At 36.0% G+C, this 27,530-nt stretch overlaps 1 protein-coding gene and 1 long non-coding RNA gene across 3 annotated transcripts in view; one reads left to right on the top strand and one right to left on the bottom strand.

The window, feature by feature from the left end:
• Positions 1 to 27,530, top strand: part of LOC107838271 (uncharacterized) — a 79,589-nt gene that overhangs the window by 12,024 nt on the left and 40,035 nt on the right. The gene's annotated exons all lie outside the window — the stretch shown is intronic.
• The window catches only part of kcna4 (potassium voltage-gated channel, shaker-related subfamily, member 4), a 61,361-nt gene continuing 49,699 nt past the window's right edge, over positions 15,869 to 27,530 (bottom strand). For both annotated transcript variants that reach the window (XM_016680162.1, XM_007568987.2), the window contains one exon: positions 15,869 to 18,096. The gene's annotated coding sequence lies outside the window, so the exon portion shown is untranslated. The remainder of the gene's footprint in view (positions 18,097 to 27,530) is intronic.

The raw sequence follows: 27,530 nt of genomic DNA on the forward strand, positions 1-27,530 counted from the left end.
TTCTTTTCAAAATGGTATGAAGCAAAATATTCACACCTGACATCTGAAATATGGGGATTGAAGTTTCTAAGTGGCTCTGTGATAATCATTATGATTGCAGGAAATAAGCAGTACTGCACAGTTTATCGTCTGCATGCTTGTTTGACTATTAACTGCCACATTCTGATTTTACTTGTAAATATTTTAAACCTTAATCTGTCTGTCTTCATTTCTTCCTCGGATTTTCAAATCCGGGATGACTGAGAATTTACAGCGATCTAAGGTTAGTCCAGCATTTTTAGTGCGCATTGTACTCTCTGCTCTGTTTATTTTGTTGCTCCAGCAAATACTAATTTAAATGTATGCCGTGAAATGGTGGAATAATTAAAACAAAAGGCCATCTGGGGGTCAATCAAAAACACCATCTGTGGAAGCCAAAGATTATGACTTTTATACCCAAACATGTGGTGAAAAATGACTTTGATAGATGTTTTTAACAACGCATATCATTAGACCTTAATTAGTAAGGTTGACTTCGGGGATCTGGGGATTTCCTGTCCACCTGGCTGCGTTTGTTAACCCTTGTCTGTGTCATTTCAACTCAAAACAAAAAGTTAGAAAGGCTTTCTGTCACTGTAAAAAAAAGTTTAAATGACACATCAAGGTAGTAAGTGTTCATATTGTTGAAATGATATTTGTAACAAGTGCATGCTTAATTGCAAGTGGTCTTTGATCAGTTAAGCTCCCGATTATGGGCAATGACTGACACTGAATGTCTTTTTTTTTTTTCTCTCAAGGAAAAAAGGCACTTTAAAATGGCTACTTTTCTGGTTCTATATAATAAATCTTTAGGGCTAGGGTAAAAAAATAAATATATATATATATATATATATAAACATATAAACTAACATTGTTAGTTTCAGATCTGATCTTGTTTTTAGATCATTAGCAACACACTGCCTTGTAAAACTTAACAATTTGAACTTTTCCACATTTGGCTACACAATTCACTGTATTTTCTGGAATTTTAGGAAGCAAGAAGATGTGATGTTTCAAACCTTTCTTATGAATAAAACCTGGCAGCTGTTATTAGTGGAAAAGTTCAATAATTTTGTAAGGCACTGTACCTATGCACTCCAACATGCCGAGTTCTTCATGATACCTTCAGCCCTGCCACCCTCAGGCCCTTTTTTGTAGCCAGTAGGTTCTTATTCCATTTGCAAATCCAAAACATCAGTATTTCTGTAGTAGGAAAACAATAATTAGGGTGAGTTTTCTTTGCAACGTGAAGAAGATCCTGTTTTTCCCGCTTTGTTGCGTTGCGTCATCAAAAGTAGCAGTGGTGACTGTTCTTCCCACCTAGCAGCGTTCATGAGCCCCACTACTATCGCACTGTCTCCTCATGTTGAACAAAATGGACTGAGGAGTATCTAAAGGCTTATCACTTGCATTGTGTTGCCCTGGATTCTGCTTGCCTGTGTTATGTTCATCCCTCTCACTCCTGATCCACATTTGGCATGGCTGGATGGTCATTTTGCCAGGGGAGAATAGGAAGAGATTGTGTGCAGCCCTTCAGTGTGCTCTCCCCTCATGTCTCTTGATGTGTCTGTGGAGCAGAGAGGCAGCTAAGTAGCAAACTATAAAGAGGTGACTGCTTCCTGTTGTTTAGGGGAATAGAAAGTCACTGCAGTGTCCGCTGTGGTGTTTACTTCCCTCTGCAAACACAGATGTCAGGTTGGAAGTGTAAATGAAAAGTCATTGTCTCTGTTTGTTTTGTTTTTTGAGATAATATGAAGATTTAGCGCTGTGATGGGGAAACTCTATTTCACTATTCAAACTGAATGAGAATCGTCCTTGTAAAGTGAAAGAGTGTGGCCTGTTCTCCGCTAACATACTATTTGATGAGTATCTCTTACCATCATGCTTCAGTGCGTCTGAGCGTTTCTTGCCTCCAGACGCAGTGAAGAGAAAAGAACACATCCTGCAGAACTGACAGAGTTTATTCTTTTTACTGTCAGAGCTATTTGGAAAACCACTGTTCTTTGGTGACAATGAAGGGGGCTTGTCAGGCAGAAGCCCTTCAAGTTGTGAAGTGAGCTCTGGTTGCAGGTAAAACCACAACAGACTGAAAGATTTTCTGCCTTTTCTTTTTCCTTGCATGGATATTCACATCATTTCTGCTGGTTGGTAAAGAGGAGCAGATTAAAAACCATTTCTGTAACATTACCTTCACAGCATCCTGTTCGTCAGCTTAGTGGGGCTCTCCGTCAAGCCCTGCTGTCACTGGTGCTGCACGTTTTGCAGGTTTGCCGCAAAAAATTTCATTAAAAGAGGAAACCCGAAATGAAATAAACGCCTTTTTCTGCCTCATCAGTGAGATTCAAACTGAGCGTGAGTTGCGTAAGTGCTGCTAAATTTATCAATGCTCATTTTATGCAAAGCCTGAGCTCCCAGCCGCAGACTGTGTGATGTTCAGTATAGAGAGAGGGAATGGCTTTTGTTTCCCCGCAAGACATTTGATTTCTATTTTTGTGTCTGGAAAACAAGACGTTTTTTCTTTTTTTTTTTTTTTTTTAAGAAAAGGTCATGATAATTTTAGCCATATTTTCTTGAAGGGGGATGGGGACGTGACTCGTTTCACTCAAATGCACAAAGAAAATCAAAGCAACATCGGTTTGCAGCTGTGGTGAAAGCAAGCGATTACAGTCAAGAGTCAATGACAGTCATATCCCAGCGTTTCTTCACTTATCTTCTAACGTGTGAAAAATAATGGATTTTTGAAGAGAAGAATGAATGTTTTTCTGTTGTGTGCCCTGAAAGAAAAAGTGTTGAATCCCTGTATGTGCTTGCTTCATTCACAGCGAAGTCTTAAAGTTGTCAGCTTGTAAAAGAAGCTTCCTCATCTCACACAGGATCTCTGTACACAAACACGCCGGCTTTCCTGCCTTTTGATGCACCGTCTTCCACCTCTCTGAAACACACACACAAGTGCACACACATTTATCTCCTAACACCCCTGACAACCTTCCCTGACAATGTTCACTCCTTAAACCCAATGCTTAATCCCTGTCTTTTTCTAATTCCATGCTTTAATCCTCATCGTGACCTAAACTTAATCCTAATTCTGCCACTTGGCAGGTATTTTACTTTTCTACTTTCACACTTTAAAACTTCTTCAATTTTGTTGTTCTTATCGCTTACATCCACGAACTGAGGGCTTCTTGCCTTAACTGATGACTAAAAAAAAAATGATGGCCTTGTACCATGGGTGCCTTTGAATATCTTGTAAAATATGAATGGAAAATGGAGGACTGTAAACCTAAACCTGCCAGAGTAAAATTCTTGCAAAGGCAAAAAGGCTTTCCACCTAAATTCTCAATTCAACTGACATTTTCAAGCATTTCACAAAGTCCAATTCAATTCAAATTCAATTTGTGTGTAGAAGAGTAGTATTAAAATATCAGATTCTTGGATAATTCTAATGAAGCCATTGGCATACAATTCACAGCCATCTGCAGCAACTGAAGTGGTACACACACACACACACACACACACACACACACAAAAAAAAAAAATAATTAGTCCAAAAAGTAAATTGTGGGCAAAAACATAGCATGGTGTTATGTGGGGATAAAACTTGTGCTCTTGATTTTCTAAAGGAAAAAGGAAACGGAGAAGAGCAAATAAAGTTTGAGCTTAAGGAACAGGATACAAAGACCAGCGGAAGATGTATGTGAAATTCCAAGAGACATTAAATCTAGCTGTAGAAGTTTTTTGTTGTCATTTTTTTTATAGTTTCATTGTTTCTGCTTATAAATCATCAAAAGAGAAATTCTACACAACTTACTGGCTGCTTTAAAGCTACATGAAGCAGAACTTGTTTTCTCACTAAAACTTTTTTCTTGCATCATCAGTGTTCACTCAGGTGATTTCTCCCTAAATAAGCAAACGCATCACACGTGTTACTGTACGCTGGAGCAGGTGTTGCACACTGTTTGCATGCAGCGCTTGCAGTTTTATCCACTGTCTCTGATTGCTCAATGGTGACTTTAAATAATGGAAACGAAAACTCGGAAGTTTCTGAAAACTTATTCAATTCTGTTACGCAGCAAAAAAAAAAAAATGGTACAGACCTGTAAATACTGTGCATCAGGTCACCATATCCGTTTACATTGGATATGCTTGTTCAAATGAGACAAGAGATGTAATTTACTTAACCTATCTACTACTTTCTGAATACTTCACAGGTGACGCAAAGGTCTAAATGATCACACGCAGCAGACTGACAAAATGCATCTGCTGCTTTCTCTACCTTTGGGCTCCTGTTGTTTTTACTACTTGTCATTCCTGACCTGGCTGCAGCAATGTGCCCGTTGCAGATGCTAGGCCTTCTTGCACATCCACTGAACCAAACAGAAATGTTCCGAGCAGAGACAAGTCAGACTTTCTCAGTTTTTTTTTTTTTTTAAATTGCACATTTCCCTTTAAATTCACCATGACTGCTATAAGAATATTTTTTTTTGCTAATGCAACATTTTAATGTGAATCAAACTACTTTGCGTACATGGATACTTCATAGTCTCACAACATTAAACTAAGTGTCCTCAACAATAATTCAGTGACTCACCTCGCGTTTATGGAACCTGCCTCGTATCACCATACAACAGTTGAATTTTCAATACGAGCTGCCTTTGTGCTGCCTCGGCTCAGCTGAGCTGCACTTTGGATCCGATTCGCAGCATCGCGGATCATTAAACATTTGTGACACAATCAGCGTTTGCACATATAAAATGGAGGAAAGGAGCCTGTGCAGAGAGGAGCTGGGTTCTGATCAAGCCTTTGTTAGCAAGGAGGTGTTTTTTTTTTTTGTTTTTTGCTCCAGACTACACTGCCTGTTACCATGACGACAAACTGAAATTTTACTTCATACATTTCACCTAAGTGCTCTTTTTCATCACTGAAAACATTCTGTTTACTCCCTGCAAAGTAACTCCACGCTTCTCTCCTCCCACTTTATGGAATGCACTCCAGTTCTTGGGCACAAGACTGGTCACATGTTCCAAAGTTATCGCTGTGCCTCAGTTCTCCTTACTTTTTATGCAGCTTCAGTTTGACAATAAGCTCCTCTGATTGAATCAGCCTGAAATGGAGTGAGTTTAGTTGCTATTCACAGATAGGGTGGAGTGACATGGTGTTTAATGGTGACCCAGTCTGGGAAAACCACACAGGAGAAGTGTCTGACCTGCAGAGGATGGATGAGTGAGGGCAAAAAGGACATCTGTTCAGGATCATCTGCCAGGTGAGGCAAGAAAATACACATTTTTAGTGTCTGAACAAAAAAAAGTTCTCTCCTCCACCTTATCCGGAGGACAGAACATACGAGAAGCGCAGAGGGAAACTTGGTGTTCGAAAAGAAAGCTTCTGGATCAGGATTGGAAAGTGTAAAAAAGAGTTACATGTTTCCCAAAACTGATAGAACAACAGATTTTAGACTAAATGTATTGATAAACTACTGATTAGTTGCACTGGATTTTTTTAGGAGCATCAGAATAAAGGGGTGTGATTTCAAATCCAACACACATATTTTATCTTTTTATTCATAAAACGATTTTCAAAATCATGTATAATTTTCCTTCCACTTCTAAACCTTACTTTTATTTTTAGCACATGCTTTAAGACACTCTACAATGTTCAGTCTAAATGATTTATCTAGTTTGATGGTGTTTATTTTTTATTTTTTTTAAGTTGTAAGTAGTGACACATTTGAGTTGGAGCTTACATTAGAAACTGTTTTAATATGTTTCTTAATACGCCAAACTGTTACCTTTCTCTTATGGCATGCACAACTGGTTCAACTAATGAACTCCAATACCACCTGAATGAAGCCATATTGTTAACCAGAAAACACATCCTTCTCCGTGTCTGTCAATTATAATAGAAGGGAATTGAAAGGAGTATACTGAGGGAGTATATTCAAGGTCAGCACTGCTGGGTCTGTGCAAAAGCTGGTAAATGCTCCCCATGGAGGTCACTGCCTTGCATCATGCTGACTTTTGTCTGGCAAAAGGCCTACTCACATCCTGGGAATGTAAAAAAGCAGTTTGTTCATAGCAACAGGAACAATTATTGCTGACAACTTTTCCATCAGCTGTCCCATGACGCCGCCTTTGTTTGTAAAAGAAGCAGCCAGGTACCCTTTAGGGGTTGGAGGGATTGAATTTCAGGGTCCCGACGTGTACACTGCTGCGGCATTGGGTTTCCATCCAGACAGTAACAGTGTGTGCCAAATTCTTTGGCATGACTAAATGGAAGCAACCACGGACCATGTGACAAGATATTGTTCTCCGATAGGTGTTGTCTTACACCTCTAAGGAGAGGGGTATTTTCCTGGAAGATGGAAATGAATGCTCTAACTAGTTTGAAGTCAAGACAGCTCTGCAACAGCATCATCTTTACTATTAATAACCAAAGATTATGAATTTTATGTTATCTATTGTAAAAAAAAATGTTTATTAAACAATATATCTTAGTGTGTTTGTCAAGACCTAGTTCCCATTGAAAGAGTTCTTGCATTTAAAGGCTTATTCAGATTTAAGAGTTTGTTTTCACACTTTGTCTTTATTATGTCTTTTTCCAAAGAAGCCAAACTTCTCAAGGGCTTACAAAGTTGTTGACAGTGATTTGGATACAGTTCACTCTAAATCAGTTGACTTTATAGTGCCAATTATCTAAGAAAGATTTCAGAAAATTGCATCGAGTCATTTACCTTCCAGTAATCCTTTGTTCTGCGCAAGTACATACCAGAGAAATGACTGCTTTAAAAGGAAGGAACCTCCAACAGAAGCATGCCAAGCATTAAATGGATATAAGGGACTGACTCAGGAATAAGAGGTGCATTTAACTGTATAAACACTGAACAAGGACTACTTTCAATCAGAAAGAAAAAGAGTCCACCAAATCAGTGCTAGCAATAACTGTCATTGTATCTGACCAGGAGAAACACTGTTTAAAAACAGAAGCACTGATCCAGTTGTACTTTTAATGAGACATTAAACAAAGAGAGCACATTGGTTAATGATAGCAATAGCTCTGTAAATGAAGCCATCCATAAAAAAGTTCACAACTTAAACGAGTAGCACTGAGCATGCAGTGTTTTCTAGAGAAAGAAAAACAGAGTAGCAAATAAACAAAGTGGGAAAATGCAGCCAGTGTGTCCCACAGCAACCTTACCCTAAAACAGTGTAACTACAGAGTAAGCTCAGGATCTTATAAATCCATGGTGGTTCTTAAACTGTGGTACACGACCCATTCAGGCTACTTGGGCTACCTTTGGCAGGCCTTTTGGAATCAGCTGTTTGCAAGGCGAATCAAAGGCAAGGTAGCTACTGTGTAGATTCATAAATATGCAGCCATGTTTTATGCAGTCCAGCAGAAATGTGTTCACAAATCAAGGTTGTCATTTAGTTATGTATGGAAAAGTTTTGATCGGATTTAAAATCTTTATTCCTGCAGGTATTTCTATTTTAAACCTTTGACAGCCAGACTGAACTCTCTCATTGTTTTTTCCATTCTTGAATTTGCAAGTTTCTAATTTTGATGTGCAATGTTTCCCTTCTTATTAGTTGTGGCAAAATGCAACAAACTGAAAAAAATATCAGACATTTTGAGGTAGTACTACAAATATGTCTAGATATTAAGTACATGGAAAACTTCTATCTAGTGGGGTGTTACTTATTTAAAAAGTTGGCGAGCCGCTAATCGAAATCACTGACTAAATGTTGTATGTAAACATTGAAGGACGGTCTGGCACATGGACAAAAGCTAGGATGCGGATGAACAGGACAATAATAACCAAAAGAACTACTTCCCACTCTCCTTTTATAAACTCTGGGATCCACCAGTAAAGTTTCAGACAAAGAGTTTTTGTCAAAAACCTAAGGAACAATGAACTCTTTAATTTAAGCTGAAACTCTATTATTTAGACTTTTATTTGACAAAATAACTGTTTAAACTCTATTCCAGATGCAACAGATGATAAAAAGAAGCATAAAATGAGGAAATGCAACCCTTTGCTTTATAATGTCTGCATAATTTTCAATCTGTAAAGTCTTTTTACTGAAATTATCTGTGCTGGATGTTCATGTACACGCAGTTTACTTTAGAAAGTAGGCCATTGGAGAGTGAAATATGCGTTTTTGCATCACTGCCTCTTCTCTCTTACTGGCAGAACAATGCAGCCATCTGAGTGAGTTAGTGGCAGACATTAACTCATGTTTCTGGTTGCTTTGAGCATGAGCGACAGTAGTACACGGCGCTCCTGTGAATGATCAGTGAGATGTGTTTTGTAGAGAGTGCTGTAAAGGTTGAGTTTCTAAATATATCTTTTACATTACACTTCTTTTTTAAAAAAAAAACATGTAAACTCAAAAGATGTACCTCTCAGTCAACAAACTCCTTATAAAAGTTTGTTAAACTTTAAAATATATGGCATCCGTTTCTGCGTCACCTGAGAATTTTTGAAAGTAAAACATTGTGCGTCCCAACAGGACTTTGTGTTGTGAAGCGAGGAGGCAGAGTACAAACTCTGCCAACTTCATCCATCAGCAGCTTGACGAATGACCCGGTGTTTGTCCAAGAGTCAAGTAATTGCACCACAACGGACTCACTTAAAATATTTAAACGTTGTCGAACATGAACAGCTCGGGCATCGAGTTTCAAAAGCAGCCGTCGTTAAAAGCTTGTGTGGATGAAAGGTTCTGTCACTGTGATATTCACCCCCTGCTGACGGAGCTGAGGAAAAACTTTCAAAAATATGTCCAAACACTTCAGCCGACTGCAAATGAGATGAGAAAGCAGAGAGAGAGTGAGATGTGCCATGTTTTCTCAGATCCGTTTAGATCTGCTCTCAAACCAGAAAATGCAGTGACAGGATAGTTTAGGATCAGTGGGGATGTATAAAAGAGGGAGTGAATTATTTAAAAAAACAAATATTTTGCTTTTGAATTTACCCAGATGTCTTGTACAACATCATCCATCTGGCATTCGTAGCAAAGCAGAAGAAACTGCTTGAAAAGTCATTTAGGGAATTCAGTGAGTTATGATTTTAATCACATTTGGACCTCATTCCTCCATAAACCAGAAGGCCCAGCTTCAAATCATGGGTGTGATAGTGGGCCAGACAAGATGCAGGCTGGTGCATAAAGTACTTTCCCCCCTGTGCTCTGTTTTCAGAATTTAATTCCAGGAACTTTTTTTTTTTCCAATAACCAAGATTTTTCTTTGGGGCTTTTTTCTGTTTTTGCTTTTTGATACTCTAAAATGTTTCATATCACCAGGCACATTTTAATGTAAAACAAAGATTAACTGAAAATCAAAATGTATAATTTTTGTAGGATTACATTTAAATATGGCCCTGTCTAAAACCTGAGATCAAGTTTATAAGCCAGACCTGATTACAGAGACTCAAGTAATAAACTTATCAGATGATATAAAACATGTTTTCTAAAACGCAGCTGCCTGGACAAGGGCAAGCTGCTGTAAAATCGTAAGGAAAAACATATGTGTGCTTTGACTTTGCTATATTTTCCCATATTTAAGGATCAGCTGATCATCTCAGTCCAAACAGTTGGTGCTTTATGCAGAGTTTGAACCTCACAAGTGTGGAAATGATTACTAGTTAAATCAATCAGAAAATATATCAGCCTGCAATGAGATGGAGCTTCTACAAGCATTCCACATGCTGATGTGAGTTCATCTTCATATGTGCAGACAGAGCATCTGCATAATCTAGGATTAAGTAATGGTATTCACATGTCTGTGAGCCATTAAAGCGCAAGTGAACTTGTTACAGCTTGACTATTTCAGATGCATAGAGAGGCAATATTGAAATGTTGCCAGAGCCAGTGACTTTTTATGCTACCAAATACACTTAGATACTCAATAGAGTGATTGGGGATTGACAAAAAACACTAGAATCTTACTGTCACTCGATAGCATCTGATAAATCCCCTAATTTGCTGCAGTGGCTATTTATAAAGCAATTTCTTAAATTAATTGCCATTACTCTAAATCCCATGTACCCTGGGAACACTTTAAGATAAAAAATGAGCAGGAGAATCACTCTGGAGGACAAATGTCTGTTCCTGTCCTGGATTTGTTGCCCCTGTGATCTGATCTTGGATATGAATAAGATGACAAATGAGTATAGCAGATGAATAGAAAGTTGGATAAATCAGTTCTTTTCCCCACCCCTTGCTCGATATTAGCTAATTAAGATATTGTATATTGATGGATTACGCGTCGACAGTTCGGTAGTCAGCAAATTGTTCACGAAACCATTCTGGAAAATGCTTTTATTAGACTACCATGGTTTAAATATTTTAGGTGTCAGACAAATATAGTTGCATAGACTAGGTTATTTCTCTGGGTTTCATCAGCATCAGTGGCATTTTGATGTTCCGACTAAATCTGTTTCAAACAACAAACAGCACGGAATTGAAGTGTTTCCAAAAAGACATCTTAAAACTGTTTTATTTTCTGAATTTTTATTGAATATATTATATTTTTCTTTAATCAACATTGCACATATTCCATTTTCAATCACATCTCATATTGCTGTCTACAAAATGTTATGAATGTAGAAAATCCAGAAGTTGGAAGGTTTACCCTGCCAAAAAAAAAAAAATAAAATAAAAAAAATGAAGGAAACGGAACAGGAGAATTAAGGTCAGAAGTGACGAGCTCCAGAGATACAGAGAAAGGGAAGAAGAGGAGCACCCTCGTTGGAAAAGAATACAAACATACCTTGGGTTAGAATGCATATTTCTCAAAACAAAGCATCATGCAGAATAAAAGCAAGGCTGGGCAAAACGCACATGGATAATTCTCAACACCTGAACTGTAGAAGTATTTTACAAGTTCATTAATACTCATTTTGTTGTTTTTCTGTTGCTGATTGATGGTATTTTTTTATGAGTGATGGTGGCAAATGAACAGTTTGATTATTAGGCGCACACACAGGTGAAGTAGGAACACTGAAAGTAAATGCACCCACCACCTTTACTGTCCCACAAACTGATATAATTTCCATCACAGAACATCTGCAGCAATCTCTTAAAGAACTGTTTACTTCTGGGCATTCAAAATGACCGTGAGAATCATTGTTAATGACGATAGATATGCTGGATTTCAATCATAATGTAAATATGATTGTAGCCTTGGCTGACCAAACTGCACTAGTTTGCATAGAAAAGTGATGATTATTGGTTTGCTTGTCCCACTTTTTTTCTTTTTGGATTAAAAAGTAAAAATATACATTGTTCATTTGTGTTTACTATGTGTGCAGCTTTCTACCATTTGCACATACCGGCCCTCCTTCATTAAGCTCTCAGTCTGTAAATGAAAAACCATGCTAATAGACAAAATGCAATTAAACGAAGGCAACATCTGCTACAGCTTCAACAGCACATGTGCAAAAAAACTAATTTTACAGCTAGAGAAAAAAGCTGAATGCATGTAAATTAAGTCATGGAAGTGATTTTTTTGTTTTGTAAAAAGTATAGTGAGTATAAAGTATTCCAATTCCTTGAACTTTTTCACAGTTGTCAAGTGGAGGAAACAGATCTATGGTTTTCCATAGATTTTTTTTAACTAATAAAATCTGAAAAGATCTCAAATGATGGAAATTAATTGGTTCCAAAAGCATGCCAGATTTGGAAACGATTAACTTCCTATCGACACAACTTACACATTTCCCAAAAAGGGAAACTTGTAAGTTAACTTGTAAGTTAACTTATAAGTTGACCATTTTTCACCATTGCTGAAAAATGGTCAGCAATGGTGCTGACACCATCATGTTATTGTTCCTGCTGTTTCTATAGCAGGAACAGGGAAGCTGGTAAGAGTTGATGTGAAACACAAATACAGGCCAGTCCCAGAAAGTTAAAGGCTGCAGACGACTTAGATGGGGGTTCACTTGCTAACAAGATGACTCTAAACATTTAGCCAGAGCTAAAATGGACAAGATCCAAGTATATCCATGTGTTACTATTTCCCAGTCAAACTCCAGACCTACATAATTTAGGAAAAGACTTGAAAATTGATGTGCACAGACATTTTCCATCTAATTCCACTGAATTCCGGTTACAGAATACCCAGAAAGCATTCACAACAGCATTTCACTTTTTCCACATTTTGTTTCAGCTTTGTTCCAAATTATAATAAATGAATCTCTTTCCTCAAAATTCTACACACAAGTGGAAAAGAAAAGCTTTGGAGGTATTTGCGAATGTTAGAAGTAGAAAAAATATATATATATATTCACATAAGTATTCAGTCTTTCCATCATTTTTGGCAGCAATGACACAAACTCAGCACAACAGTCTTTATAGTCAATTTAGCTCTTTCTTCTTTTTCAGCTCTTCTAAAGCTCTGTCAGGTTGGATGGAAGGAGTCAGTCAGTCATTTTCAGAAAAACATCATCCAGAGATGCTTAAAGGTCACCTCTTCGACTAAGGCCCTTCTCACAATCTTTCTGTGCCTCAAGACAATCATAGTCTTCATACAATTCCTTTGATTTCATGTTTGACCTCTGACCTGCACTGTCAACTATGGGACCTTATATAGACAGGTGTGAACCCTTCCAAATCAAGTCCAATCAACTAAATTTAACAGTTTTCTTTTCCACATTATCATAGTGGAATATTTGTGTACAGAATTTTAAGAAAACAGATCATTGCAATACAATATGGAATAAGACTGCAGCATAACAAAATATGGAAAAAGTGAAGCAGTGTGAACACTTTCCAGATGTACCGTTAAAAAAATAAAAACATGATTGTGGTTGTAATGTAACATCTGAAAAAGTTCAAGAATTAGAATACTTTTAAAAGGCATTTGAACAAACTGCATTATAATTGCAACCTGTTTCGGTTTAGTAGTGACTCAAGGTACCACTGTTATTTGTGCTGTCTCCCAACATATTTCAAATTTTGAAAAGATTTGTAAATTTGACCACCCTAACTGCTAGAGTCAATGTACTCCAGCTGCTTTTTATTTGACCCACAATTAAAGAAACTCAGTTTACAGCCAAAACAAAAACACAATTTTCTAAGTCAGCAAGCAGTTGATATTTCTCGCTTTTCTTAGACTAATGGCTTAGTAACTCTAGCTGCGGTTTGTGTCGCTTTATTCCCGTCCACAGGGACAAACCCACTTGATTCATCATTTCTTGTAAGAGGGAAATCTCAAAGCTTGACATAGGGAGGCCAGTGTAATTAATTTATTTCACATTAGCCTCAGTACACACACTGAAGCTAAGCAGACTCAAAGGGCTGAGGACAGGTGCTGTGATAAGATATGCTTCTGTTTTCATTACTGCTTCTGTTTTCAAACCACACATTAGCTCACCGTTTCTATCCTGTGCTCCTCATTTCATAAAAATATTGCACTCTGTGGAAAAAGTCAACTGCTTTCTCCATAGCTTCAAACATGTCCCAGAAGGTCTTACTGAACTGATGCTTTAGCCGTAAGCTCCTTCATTAGTAAACTAATAAATAGCTTTTTTTTTTTTAAATGAATTCAGATAGATTAAATGCATGCATCCAGCCTCTGAAGAGTGTTTGCAGCAGTGACTCTGCTCTGCAGGAGATAAATTGTTTAAAAGCAATCTGAAAGGTTTCCGATCAAACAGTGTTGTATTTCAGTACTTCATTACAAATTCAACTTGTGTCGCCATTTTGCATTTCAGAAGACTTTCCAGGCAGGTGTGGTTTTATTCTGGTGTCAAGACAACATTTCTCTGAGGCTGTTACATTAGCTTTTATACTCAGACTAATGCAGTACTTTGAGTTCATGCAGTCCATCTGCTGTAGAGAATGTCAATAGTAAGGCGTTTTAGAGCAGGTTACAGAGCTGGCTGTGTAAAATGAAAACGTATCTCATTTGGTCAGTTTATTTAAGACAAAATAAAACCTTATCGCATTATTTATGCATATTTAAATTTCTGGGCATTTTCATGATTTCCTTTTGATCATTTGGGATCATTTTTATTTTATTTTATTTGTTGACAGTTTATGACTGTCACAATTAAATATTTAAATAACACTCTGGGATCCTATAAATTTTCTCAAGGAAAATATAAAAACTTTATTCAGCAGGAAAAAAACAAACATTTTTTTCTGATTGTTAAACCAATCCTCAACAAGGTGTTTTTTTTTTTTTGTATTTAACTTATTAATTTAAATCTATTAAGTTAACATCTGATAGTCTTTCTGATTTAAGATGTTTACATCTCAGCCTTCACACCTTATTGGATTATTTGCTCAGTCACACCATTTATCATTAATTACGCTGATGATTTAGCAGCACTGGCATACAAAATCATATTCATCTTCCACTCATGAGATGTTCTGGATAAATATCTCCTTTTAATTTAGCGTCTATGCTTTTTGCTCCCTGCAGCCCAAAGTCACTATCAGCCCTTGGGATGCTCTGTCTCCTTTGCATGACTTAGCATGAACCCTCTCTTTGTTACAACTCTACCGCTTATTAAAGCAGGTGTAAGTGAGCCATGCATCAGTGCCGCTGCAGCCCCACAGCCTGATAAATTATTTTAATTCACAGATAAAGGAAATCGGTTAGAGGCTATCCAGATTGTTTGTTCCGCTTGACTGGAGGATCAATTCCCAGGCTGGTCATGTTCTTGCTGAATCTCCTAACCTGTGGGCATGTTACTCTTAGGCTTAACCTCCCTTGTGGCGAACTGAAGCTATAGCTGAATCATTTGTACCTTAAGATGTGTTAAGTAGGTACCTCCCAGGCATAGTTTAGTGTCGGTGTGATATCATCGTTTAAGGTCTCTAAGCACCTGGGGAGCAAATGTTCAGATTTCAATCCTCAGGTTATGTCCTGCTCCTCGACAGAGCTGATGGGATTTAGGGAGCCAATACTGGTGTCACACAGCTCACGCTGGAGATGCATAATCTGACAAGATCAGTTGAACAAAGTCAATTCTGAACATATTTTTACACCTTGGTTATGTTGTCATTCAAAAAAATGAGAAATACGTGAAATATTAGCTTTTAAGAAACAGCTTGGCTGTAACACACCTCTAATGGCCACCCAGTTAAATATAATGCTACCCTGATTGTGATTTTGTTCTACAAGTCATCGATTAGGTGCCCATTTCTTTTAAATAATACTATGTGCAATATTTCTCAGCCATATTAAAGTAGGTATGTTCCTCTCCTCAAGGCTGAAGCTGCGGTTTGTGCTCCACATTCCTGAATGGGGAATACAATACTGGCTAAATGTCCCCTCAAAATCAGCTTCTCATTTGCTATTTGGAGCTGAAGTTCAGAGAATTCCCATTGGGAACATAAAGTGAATGTAAACATAAGTGATTTTTCAAATATTACATTTATGGTAAAAGTTATTGTCAACATTTTGATTAACAAAGTTTTATTTGAGTAGGAATAAACCATTTTAAATGGATCAAATCATCAGTTGGGAAATGTTGTTAAATTCCCAAACACTAATAAAAAATAATTTTATACATGAGCATATTCATAGTTGGACTGGACAAATTACACTTTCTATCCAAAACTGGAAATTGTTCTTATCTCAATTTCAAACATTTCCCATCATGTTTATTTAAAACAATGTCAGCCTAGTGCCTTGTTTACAAGGCAAATCATTTCCCTTTTAATGAAGGAAATAAGTTGATTTTGCATCATAACTTTCCACAGGTTTTACACAAACTGAGGGACATGCTTATCTTAAAATTTCAACTTTTAAAAAGTTTAAATTTTGAAATGATCATGACATCATTTTGGTTATTTTGTTGCTGATTCAGATTAAACTGTTTTGTCTCACAATTCACAACTATGACTTTTCTTTTTCTTTTTTTTTTCTTTTCTTTTTTTTTCCCAAAATACAGTTTAATCTGAAGTGACCATAACAGACTAAACCTGCATTAGAGCCTCTGCATTACTGTTGTGATGATGTACCAATCACCAATAATATTCTGACAGGCAAATATATTATCAGACGCGTGAAATCCAGACATAAACAATGGCAGAAGCAAACAGTGCCAACACCATAACCCTAAAGTTTCATGTCAGATATTTATGACAGAAAATGTTTCTTAGTATTGTTCATGTTGCTCACTTTTTATTAACTATACCTGGACCAATGTTAAATTTTTCATTTTTCAGTGGAAGAAAATTCTCAATATTGTATAGTACACTCTCTTGCTGTTTTCATATTTTATTTTTATGTCATTTGTATTTTGGAGAAGTAATCCATTTTCTCTTCATTGAATAAAACCTAGGGTCTTGGTTAAAAAAAATACTTTTATTAACAAAAAGACAATAAAATAATTGTCTACGTCTTCTCAATATACATCTTCACCATAATGATTTCCTTTAACTACCTAACATTTATTTTAAAACTATTTCTTGGTTACAAGCTTTTTGACACTAAGGAAATATTTGGAACATTCAGTAAACATTTTTTCTTTTTTTCTGAGGGATACAATTTAAGAGGCAAGTACAAATACAAATTCTCAGAAAGAGCAGGAATGTGAACTTTGGATTTTCTTTAGGAAACACTAAGTTTAAGAAGTCTAAATTCAAGCTTTTAAGTGCCAGGGTAACTAACACTGTATGGAAAAGGAAAATATAAAGAAATAAAACACTGTCTTTATAAAAAAAAAGAGCTATTACTTACTACTGGTAGGGCAGCTGACTTTTCTACTCATTTCATTCACAGGCAACATTGCAGGTCTAAGAGATATAACTAAGTCCAACGGTTTTCAGATAAAGCTGCACAATGATCGGCAAACTCTACAAAATAAAACAAAATCTAAAATGCAAGAAAAAAAATCAACAGCAATGAAGAATCTTTGAGCAGCATTAGTAACAACATGAGGAATGTGATTTTTATCATGTTTTCAACAAACCAAACTGATTCTTGATGGTCATAACAGTCAAAGAAAGTAAAAAAAAAAAGTCTCAAATTACTGTACCTGCAACACATCTTCGGACACACATGTATAAACGTCTGATATTTACATTTTTTTTAATCCCCCTCCTAAACGGAGTGGATCTATATCACAACGTTTTTCAGAAGTCCACAACATACAATAAATTCAGGGTTTCACCTTTGGTTATGTAATTATCAAGGCTAGGTTTAAAAAAATATAGAACACATGTTCATGTTACTTTTGCATACAGTAAATTCAGAGTGAAACATATCAGCAAAGCAGCTGGTCAGCTCTAAATTTGAATCTTAGAAAAGAAAAATAAAAAAGGAAAAAGAGTAAAGTATTTTATCTCATCAATAAACCGGAAGGTGAAAGCTCGCCGTGTTTCGTCTGCCATTTCACCCTGATAGAAAGTGAATGTGGCAGATATTCATGACAGGTGTTTATGTGACTGACATCTTTGCTTTAGTGTAAGTGGATCTTGATGAAAGAAGATACTGATCCGATGTATTTCAGTGTGCTGCGTTCTCTCCCATAACTTTATACATCTTTTAAATGAGGATTTTCTTGTGTTATGAATATAAATCAAGATTTTTGTTGCCAGCAACTCAGGCCAGCCTTGTTTTGTTGACAATATGAAACAAGAAAAATAAATTTGTACTGGCCGCGTAAGAGCAGACAGCCAACATACTGTTTAAGAACCTATGATGTCTACAAAGCTGACCCAGCTAAAACGTAATGTCGACATTACAACCGAACATCTCTATCATATTAAAATATTCACATCTGTTCCTTACAAGACACTTTTTCACATCAAAAGAAAACATCTTTAAATTTTATAAGTCTCTTAGTATCATCACTCCATACATTTATATATGTGTAATTAAGGCAATCATTTGGGGCCACGACTTACTCTTTTTTCCAAGTCCGGTCTCAACCCTTTGAGGGTTTGTTTACCGACAGGTTACAGCAGCTTTCGTCCCTGCTTCTCAGAATTTGTTCGAGGTCCCGTCCGGTTGTTGCTTTTTTTCAGTGTCCACTAGTGCTTGAAGTTGACTGGTCACAATGTTTTGCTTGTTGTCTGCACTCTCCAGAGACGTGGGGGATATTCCATCTCTCTGTAACTGGCAGCGCTGCAACACAGAGAGAAACAGGAAATGGGGGAAATTCGTCATCATTCTTCAGAAAATGGCACCTTCAGAGTGGAGCGATTAGCCCAAACACAAGCTTTCATTTCCCTTCCAGTGGCTGTGCACTTTGATACCAAGACAGATAAAGCTAAGTAAAGCAAGTTAATTACAATACTTTTAATGCAATCCAGGATGAAATGTTAAACATGCTAGTCAGCTAGTCATGGTAAAAGGAAGACACATCCTCTGTACTGTTTTCATGTGTAGAAAAGTTTAAAGTTCTCCCAAGAAATAATGAACCAGTTCATGAAATAGCAGTTATGACTTTTTGGTTTTGCATTTGCACCAAAGCGCTGAGCAGCAGGATTTACCTTATAAAGTTTTTTTTTATTTTTTATGCATTCATGTAAACTATATTACTGTAGTCTAAATATGATGAGGATGGAATTGTCTAGCAAAAAACATTTCTGAAACAAAAAATTACCTAAAAATCCAACTTTCATCTAAGCGCTTTCAAAAGTACATCAAAGAGGCAACCAAGGGTTTGGTTAAAGTCAAGTCAGCTGCCAAAATACATTTACAACCCACTCTAGAAGGGTTCCATCGAAAGTAGTATCTGTAAAGCAATAAGCAGGATCTTGTGAAAACATATATTGTCTTTTTGACATTAAGAAATAAAATTAGCTTGGAAAAGAGAACTTTGAAAAGGATTAAACACAAGTCAAAGAGAGTCTTCTGCTACTCATACAGGTTATGCCATTTTATAATTAAGTGTATCATCTGCATAAAAGCAAACATTAGCTGAACCAGGCCTTTTCCCAAAAAACGTTTCATAAATAGAGAAGAAACTGGTCCTACAACTGAACATTTAGGATCAACTGTCTTCACTGGGTAAGATGCAATGTTCTAGTTATAAAGAGAGCCACATTTATACTTTACTACCCTATAATTTAGACAGGGTGCACTTGGTTTTTTACGACTCCAAATTCCTCAAGTCATCTTGTATTTCTTGAACGGAGAACTTTTTTTTGGTTTTAAATTTATTTTAGTGAGATGGTACAGAGAGAGTGCAGCAATTTCAAAAGTCTGCTGTTAGGATTACTTCTGGCACAGTAAAAAACAAAGATAGCTATGACGGCAATAAAATCATGGCATCACAAATCTGTGATCCAATTTACAAATAGCTCAGGGTTATTATTTAGACAGAAATATATATCAACATGTGTAGTGCTACTTAAATTATATTTAAGTGTGTGCATACAGAAGCTATTTTATTATATCATTTAATATGAATATCATGACTAAGTAAATGTTGCAAAGTTATCTAGTAATATTCTCTATCATTTCATTTTAATAGACAATAGTACAATTTTAGTAATCTTCTCGGCAGAAAAGGCTGTAGCGTTTTTTATTGTTTCTGAAGAGAAGAACTGGTCACATTAAAGAAAAAATAATATACAGTATGATGTAAAATAAACAAAGTAAAGCCACAATCGACCATTAAATACTGTCATTTTTACTCTATGTTGTGTGAACTTTGATTCAGCATGTTTTGGCATAAATGGTATCGTATCATCCAGCGTTAACACTCTTCTTATACTTTGTTGCCCTGACTGAAAAAGACCAGTAATAGATGCTCAGCCATTGAGGTAGATTTTCTTTTTCATTTCATCTGTAATATTTTAGCAACCAGTTAGCGCATTATCACCACCTTGTGGTAGAGTTACCAGTAAATTGTTGCTATATTGAAAAAAGACCGTAGTGAACTGAAACAAAACAGTAGTGAACTGAACAACTATTGGTTCACAAAAGAAAAATTACTCTATGCAATACTCAATTAAAAATGAAAACAATGGAAATTTGCTTAAGTAAAATTAACAGCAACTTTGAAAAATGTAGGTAAAACTGCATTTAAAACAATACCACTACAGCTAATTGGCCTGGAGCCTAGAATAACTTTCTGTTACTGTTTTCTTTTTAAATGAAGTTTCAACTCAAATTGCAATTCCTTCCTCATGAAGTGTTTATGTTCTTTTGGTTACGCCCTCTGGGGTGAAACATTTTGCAGAGTAACTGTTCTGTGTCACAGCTATTTGTGCTTATTAAAATGCACACTACTAAAGACGAGTGTCCTCTTTTTAAACAGAGCAGCTGTTGTATAATTCTCTACCTCAATAATTTGAGGATTTCCACAGTCTCATAGGAGTTGAAGACATTCTGTATGCAATCATAGCTGCAGCAGGCGCAAGGCAATTATAACAAACATACTGAGTGTTTTATCTAATTCTCTTATTAAGGATTCAGAGTGAAACATGTGGTTATTTACATTTGTTTACCTTTAGAAAAAAAAAACTACACCACCAATGCCAAATAGACAAATGTAGCACAGAGCTTTACAGATTTTGAAATGTGGTGCATTGTGCTGTCATATTGGCTTGAAGTGTTTCAGATTTTCTTTGGTTAGTCATGAACCTCAGTGGATTTAGCAATTTTTTTGGTATTGAGCAATGCAAAAGATGCATAATCTGAAAACTGTGGCATGCATGTGTACCAGTATCCATTTCCCCAGAGTTGAGGATTTGTAGCCATAATACCTGCAGCAAGTCTTTGGGAGAATAGAATGCAGTAGATTGAACTATTTCTTTTGCAAAAATAGTTAAATCTTAGTCAGATTGTATTAGAGAATCTGTATTCATCATCTTTCAAGAGTTCCCCCAATTGAATTAAGAACATTTTAACTTATGAATATGCTTTGATAAACCATTTGATTGTACCTCTGGTTGAGTATCTGCCCTCATCTAAAGTCTGTTCCTTAGTTTGATCTATCTGCCCAACAACTATGGAAAACTTATTTTTCGCTGCTGTAGAAAAGGATCCCCACAATATAATACTGTCACTACCAGTTTTGCATGGAGCAAATTGCATACTGGAAGTTTTCTGGCTTTCCCTCAGTGACTTTCGTCTTGGCACTCTTTCACAAAGGCTAATTCAAGTAAAGGCTCAATTAATAATTGTCCTGCTGACAGATTCTTCCACGTGAGCTTTGAATTCCTATCATGGTAGCCTGCCAGTCGAGATGGACAGCAACTTTTTTTTTGTTTGTTTTCAGCATTTCAGGTTTCAGATGACAGGCTGAACAATTATTTGCGAAACATTACAATGTTGTAAAGATCTCCACCATTTTATCCACGATATTGTTTTTTGCTTGAATATTTAGGTGACTTCTGGTGACAATTGTTGCACTTGATTATATTTATATTATATTCAGGGGATATCAGAATAAATGTCATCGATATTTATTCATGCCACACTTATAAGATTTTTCTTTGTTACAAAAACGGAAAAAAACATTCATCCTTTTCTTTTCAATTCAAAGGTTTTACTACGTTATACTCATTTTTCATGTAATATCCCAGTTAATTGCATTTAAGTTTGTGGCTACAAAATGACAATGTGTGGATTTCAAGGGATATAAATGGCTGTCCATTCAAACATTATGAGAAAAACAGCGTTCGTGTCTTAAAGTGGGAAAGCAGTGCCTGGACAAAAAGAGGAACAAAATGGCAGTGTTACAAAAAAAGAAAATCTTAAACAATATGTGTCTCTTCCTACAAAATGAAGACGTATAATGTCTGCCGGGATCACTGAGATTCACATTTATTATAAGGATAATTTTGTATGAAGGCTATAAAACAGAAAATCAGTGGTTTTATTGGAAGATAGGATATTAGCAAATTCAATCTCATTTTATCTCAATGGGAGGGACTTTCATTAGGAAGGAGCACTGGTTGGGAAAAGAAACTTACTGCAATTAGCTTTCAGGGAATGACTGATGGAAGACAAGCAGGACCTGTCAGCCCCATGCAGATTTTCACTTGTTACTGTATATTAACTAGAAGGAGCTGAGGAGCCTATTTTTGTGGAAGATGTGACATAAAGAAAAAATGTAAGTGCTAAATTTATGAATGAAACCCATACATTAGCAGATGAGAGTGGGGGAAAAAAAGAAAAAGTGGTGCAGATTTGGTCTAAAGTTGACCATTTGTACATGCAGTTCGCAGCTGGAGATCTCCTGCTTGACTTGTTATCACACTACTCGAAATACTCTCCTGATACACCTGGACAGAGTGCACAGGAGGGAGGAGAAAATACATGGAATGTTAAATATGTGAAAACATTTTGAAGTCTGATAGTATTAAAACCACACAATAAGTCTCATTAAAGTGCAGTAGCAGAGTCGTTATGCTTTTGCCGTGTACACAAATTAAGAGATGGTTTGAAATAAGAAAAGTGTTTTTTGATGAGCTCTGATCATTTTTCCTTTTCACCATTTTGCACACTAGCAGTTTTGGGATTTTGTACCACACTTTTCAGACATAAAACGACGCCGTCTGTCGCAGGGGCATTTTGAACCCACCATATTGTGCCTGCTAGCGAGACGTCTCTTACCCACTTCAACAACTGATGATTTAAAGCAATTCTCCATTCTCTGCCTATATTTCACTGTAAGATAATAAAGGGAAATAACATCAAATAAATATTTGTCAGCCCAAAAATGAATTATAAGCATCTCAAAAACAAAACAAAAAAATAAATTATGAGTGCAGAATATCAAAGATAAATGATCGCTCTCACTTATTTTCCATGAGGATGGCATGTTTAGAAGCTAACTCACATTTCCACAGAAGTCTTGGAAATGGGATCATCACACTCAGAGCCATGGCGTAATCTTCAAAGAAGCGTTCTGTTCATACATACTGAGGAGCTGCTGAGTAAGCTCAGCTGAAATTCTGACATTTCTAATAAGGGCACTTGTGGCAGAAAATTTCCACCATCTCTTCTTTTTTAAACTCGGTAGCATAAAAACTACACGCAGTGCCATGAGAAAATATGTACCTAACTAGAAATTTATTCCATCATAATGTTTTTTTGTTTGTTTTGTTTTTTTTTGTCTCAGTTGCTTGTTTCAGACTATCAGTGAAATTTTAATGTCATAATTGATAAACCAGCTAAGTACAAAATGTAGTTTTTAAATCTTTTTGTTTATTAGACATGGAGATCAATTCAAACTAAGATAGGGCCAGTATATAAAATACATGCCTAATCTAATTAAAGCACCATTACAGAACTGATTTAATGCCACAGTGGGGGGTATTTTAATTTGCATGATCTGTTTAAGATAATGCCACAGAATTTAAATTTAAGTTCAGGTTTTGACAAGACTACAGTATTTCATTTTAGGCTGTTTTAATAGAAATTCATGCAAAAGATAGCAGAAAGCTTTTAAGCAACAATTTTTGTTTTATTCATACTAGGATGTTATTTTTCCATATCTGGGTTATGCAATTAAATTGTATTTTGCCCCCATCCAGAATATCAAAATACATCATGATGGTTAATAATACATTTATTTATATATATATACATATATAAATATGACATATACCTCATATGTTTTCTCAAACCAACACATAGGATGGACTGAATATGTTATGTGTCCACCTGGATGGATTGTGCACCCTTGAACTGGTTCACTTCTGTGGCACAAAGAAGCCATGGCTCTTTTTTTTATTGCCACATTATGACACCGTCTGCTCAAGGGGAAGCCGAGAGCACCGCATTAGACCTGTTACGATCTACAAAGCCCTCTCTCTGCCAAGAAGTCATCCCTATTCACAGTTCAGGGGCCCGGCAGCTGTTTTCCATGGGACTGGATTTAAAATGATTATAGTGTTTGCAGAAAGGAGCCAGTCGAGACTGCCAGAAAGAGATCCTGCAGGTACAACAATTATGTGGGGAGACTTTTATAGCCTCAGAGCATGAAATGATATTAACTAACAAAACTGCAGGCGGTTGATGGAATTATTAAAACCAAATGACTCAACAGCTACTTCACCTGATTTCTGAAAATCACTTTGCAGTTTAGGGACAAACAGGCTTTGATTGCTGGAATTTAAATGAAGCCATCTTCTAACCAATTACTATTTTATTTTCTGAGCAAATTGAGTTCAGCTTCATTCAAACCTCAAACTCACTATTGATGTTTTCACTAATCCATTTAGCGCTGTTGTTCTGCCCATTGACAGCAGCACCCCTTTCTTTTTTTTAACAATGATCAGAAGCTTCATTAAAGGTATTGACAGAAAAAAAGTAACAAGCTTGGATGCAGTTTACTGCATCATTACAGAAATCTTTTGTTCCAAAATACTTTTTGATAAACGCAACTTAAAAGAAAGAGGAGTGTGTGTGTGTGTCGGCAGCAAAAAAACAAAAAGAAAAACAGAACTGATTTGCAAAGTAAAATAAACAGAATTTATTAAAATTACAGACTACTGAGAATTTTAATGAACCAATATTTCTTTAAAAGCTTACAAAAAACCTTCTGTTTACGCATTAAAATTGAGTGTTTTATTCATGTGATTGTTTTCCAGGCCTTAGTCATTATTTTCATTTCAGGTTGAACTGCTTAGTTCAATTTGTACCCAACTTGTCAGCAGGTAGTTTCGTTACCTGCTTTAACAACAAATGATATTAAAAACGTTTTCATAATTTGTTCAGTGTGCTGCGTCAACCGTCTTTCATTATTACATCTTGAATCAGAAGTATTTTTGGTTTGATCATGGTCAACCTCCAATAAATCTCTCATACCACGTATACAATGTACAAAAACAAAACTACTATTTAACCAAAAACAATGTTAAAGAAAATCTTCAGAAAACTACATACAATTAAATTATATATGATATCTTAGTCCTTATTATTTATCTTAACTGTTTTTTGTGGTGAAATTACAAAACACAGCTGAACAGCTTTGTACAAAGCAACAATGCATCTACATCCACTCTCTGTCAATGTCACTGTTTTGACTGAATGTAGGATGGTTTGTAGGATGCTGCAACACAATTACATTATTCCATCACTTTTTTCTTTTTTTTTTTTTTGCATTTTGAATTTTTTGAAAACTTGAAAAACACTGTCAAGTGTTTGCAAAACACTAGTTTCAAATCAGATAATTTCCTCTGAGCATATTACCTTAGTTTTTAAATGATCTTTTTCAAAAGCTTTTTTTCACCTAATGTATAAAAAAAAATCTATTTTATACATTCTATTAAAAGAACATGATTCCTTTGAATTGATATTTTTGCAGCAGTCTTATTTGTGTGTCTTCTTTCACTATTGGTGAAAAGAAAACAGGATCTCTGCAGCTCACCAAAAATGTCAACTCACAAGACAAGAATTTGAGATGTTGAGGGCGTAGTAAAGAAGCCATCATGCAAAAAAGTAGAAATGTCATAATATTGAACCCCAGGGAAGGTATGTGGCCCAACTTCAGATGTATATCTTTTTGATGATTTTTATTCCTTTTTTATCAAACACTAAAAAGATCACGTTCCCTCCAACTAGACAGAATTAGAACAGTCATTTTAATGCTATTCATTCTATCAATCTTGCATCATGTTCACACATGTTTGCACGCTTCTTTTATTTAGAAATATCAGAGCAAAGAGGGATGAATAGTGCAACATTTTTGGTAGATCTTTTCTCACACAATGTTTAATTTTGCATAGCAAGCATCCTTCCACCTCCCATTTGTTCTGCCGCATAAAATTCTGCCATAAAATCAGCTACATTGAAGTTTACGGTCATGACATGACAAAATGTGTAAATTTAACTGGCATGAATACTTTTGCAAGTCACTGCATTATAAAAGAACCAATTACTGCAGAAGCCCTTTCTATGGGCTCACTTTTATATCTTGCTGACTTGCATGGTGCATCTGATTACAGCTGAATGTGCTGCAGTTAGGTACAGATAATTTACAAATAAACACATGTGAAGGAAGGTGACTAAATAAATATCTCGTGTGAACAGGGACAAGTGTTGGGGAAACAAAGCATGTAGTTATTGCTGACAGCGCTATATATTCTGTAAGTAGAACAACTGCAAGTAAGAAATGTAAGCAAACAGTAAAAGTAAAGTACATTTTTTTTATTTTGCAGTGGCATTACCTTATATCTGCATTCTTATTACTGAATATTTAAGCCTGTATACAAGTTTTGCTTCCTTACATCTAAATTATCTTGATATTGTATGCACATATGCAAATGCCTGATTTTTCACGTCCAAACTAATAAGATGAACAGAAGTGTTTCCCTCTGCAAATATGAATAATAAATGAGGGGATTTAAAGCAATGCATCAGTATGAGGCTATGAAAAGAGGACCTGCAGGCCCTTTTCCTCCCAGGCCTGTACATGGATAGCTTGCATACTGGGTCACAGTTTTGTGTGGACATGGTCAGGATGGAGAAAGAGGAACAGATGGAGCAGTTGGCTGTTTTCTTTAACAGCCTTCACAAGCTTAAAGTTTACCGTGTGACATCAATCATTTTAAAGCAAAACAACAAAAACTAAATACTTTTTTAAGAATTCACTCTCATGTTCAAAGTTTTCATCCACAGTAGCCATTGTTGTGGAAAATTAAAGGTCTTTGAGAGATAAAAACTAAAAGTTGCAAAAAAGAGTGAACAATACAAGGGCTTATAAAAAATTAACTATTTTATTGATGCTGAAAAGGTACCTGTTGAATTACAAATCTGCATTTGTCGCTTAGTTTCATTTGAATGCATAAAACTGCAATATTTTTCAGTCAAGGTTCAGTATTCTTAATTTTAACACTTGCTGAAGAAAAAATAAGTTTTTGTTCTAATATTTGTTGAAAGCAATTGTTAGTTGTGTATTTAGAGAAAACGTTGTGCCTAGTTCCCTGCAAGGAAGTCCAGAGCTGAAGCTTTTCCACATGGACAAACGGATAATATCTGCACCACAGACCAGAACAACCTCTTTAAGAGGCATGAGGGCGAAAAGGATATTAGCAGAAAAAAAACTATTATAGCTGAATCAAGTTGGGAAATGAGACATAGCAGCTTCTCATTACCTTGTGTGCACATTACATCTACAGGCTCTCGCTGCCCATGAGTTAGTCTGATCTTTCATGGTGTTAATTGGTGCTGCCGTTGTAATATGGAAATCTCCAAAGACAATGTGAGTTTCTCCTTTCAGGTAGAATTATTGAGCAAATATCTAGACCTGCAATGGAGGAATAAAAAAAAAAAAAAAGCAAACAAGTGCTATAAAATGCTTTGTGGCTGAATTGCAGGTGGAAAACTGTCAACTCAATCTTTTAATTTTTTATTAAATAGGTTTGCATTATTGTGACAGTTCCCATTTAAGCCATCTCTCCGCTGGGAGTATTCTAGCAACAAAGTGTTTTAAGATCTCATTTAAATATTCTGGTCTGTATCCAAAGTAAAACTATCAAAGGAGAGATGAGCACTTTACAGAAAAGCAATCATTTTACATTTGAAAAATAAGTTAGTCCAATGCACAAGATGCCTCTGTTGTTTCAGATACATTGCTTAGCATTTGACATTCCATG

Source organism: Poecilia formosa, unplaced genomic scaffold (genome assembly GCF_000485575.1).
Source record: "Poecilia formosa unplaced genomic scaffold, Poecilia_formosa-5.1.2 Scaffold234, whole genome shotgun sequence".
Taxonomy (NCBI): domain Eukaryota; kingdom Metazoa; phylum Chordata; class Actinopteri; order Cyprinodontiformes; family Poeciliidae; genus Poecilia; species Poecilia formosa.